Source organism: Scylla paramamosain, chromosome 7 (assembly GCF_035594125.1).
Source record: "Scylla paramamosain isolate STU-SP2022 chromosome 7, ASM3559412v1, whole genome shotgun sequence".
In the NCBI taxonomy this organism is placed as follows: domain Eukaryota; kingdom Metazoa; phylum Arthropoda; class Malacostraca; order Decapoda; family Portunidae; genus Scylla; species Scylla paramamosain.
In genome coordinates this window covers 3,501,311-3,502,500 of record NC_087157.1, presented here as the reverse complement: position 1 = coordinate 3,502,500, position 1,190 = coordinate 3,501,311, and positions in this window count along the sequence as shown.

Here is a 1,190-nt window from a genome sequence, read left to right as displayed (position 1 = left end):
AAAAAAAAAAAATCAACACTTTTCACCTGTCACTCTTTCCTTCACTCTTATCACCTCACCATTTTATTTTCGTGAAACATTTTTTTTCCGGAGGCTTTTCATTTCCCTCCGTTAATTAGGAGAAATCACTTTGGCGTCTGTATCAAGTAGTTGGGAATGACTAGAGTATGTTTACCTTCATACAATAGACCTTACTACCCTCCTCCTCCTCCTCCTCCTCCTCCTCCTCATCCTCCTCCTCCTGCTCCCTCTCTCCCTCTCTTCGTACTTACGTTTCCGTCCTCCCTCCTTCACATCCGCCTCTCTGAAAGCTGAGTCAACGCCACTTATATTTTTTTCAGTAAGAACCAATTGTATACTAGAAAGAGGAAGAAAGCCCTTCAGGAGGAAGAGGAGGAGGAGGAGAAGGAGGACCAGGAAGAGGAGGAAGAAGTAACCAGTAGAAAATTATAGTAATTTGAGATAAAAGAAAATAACGGCAATGATTAGATATGTAAGAAACTAGAAGTAATAGATGAGAGAGAGAGAGAGAGAGAGAGAGAGAGAGAGACGAGAGAGAGAGAGAGAGAGAGAGAGAGAGAGAGAGAGAGAGAGAACGTGTCCGTCTCTGTGTGTCGAAATGATAAAGGATTTTGACGTGGCCTGCATAAAAGAAACAGGGACCATTAAAAACAAAAAAAAAAGCATAAATAAACAAATGAATAAACGAGAAACTTACAACTATTATTACGAGCTGCAAGGAACGATAGGAGACGAGAAACCTTCACCTTTATTATCTAACCCTTCACGCCTTTAATTAAGCGGCAGGTGATGACGTTTGTTCCTCCTCTATGTTCCCTTGTGTTGTATAACGTTACCCTTCTATAAGAACGTAGTGGTAGGTGATGTTTGTACCTTCTTTGTGTTCACTTGTATTGTATTATGGTAGGTGGTGGTGTTTCTTCCACCTTTGTGTTCCCTTGTGTTGTATTGTGGTAGGTGATAGTGCTAGTTCCTCCCTTGTGTTCATTTGTGTTATTAAACGTTGAAGTGTGTACGTGGCACCGACGGACCTAGGAAAGTGAGAGCTGCTGTGCTGTTGACCTTCTCTGTCCTCCCGGCCGCGTGCCTTTATTAAAATTTTCCCAGTACCCGCTGGAGAGTTGTTGCAGCCAGCGCTCTAAAGACAAGATCCGCCTCTCTCCCTCTCT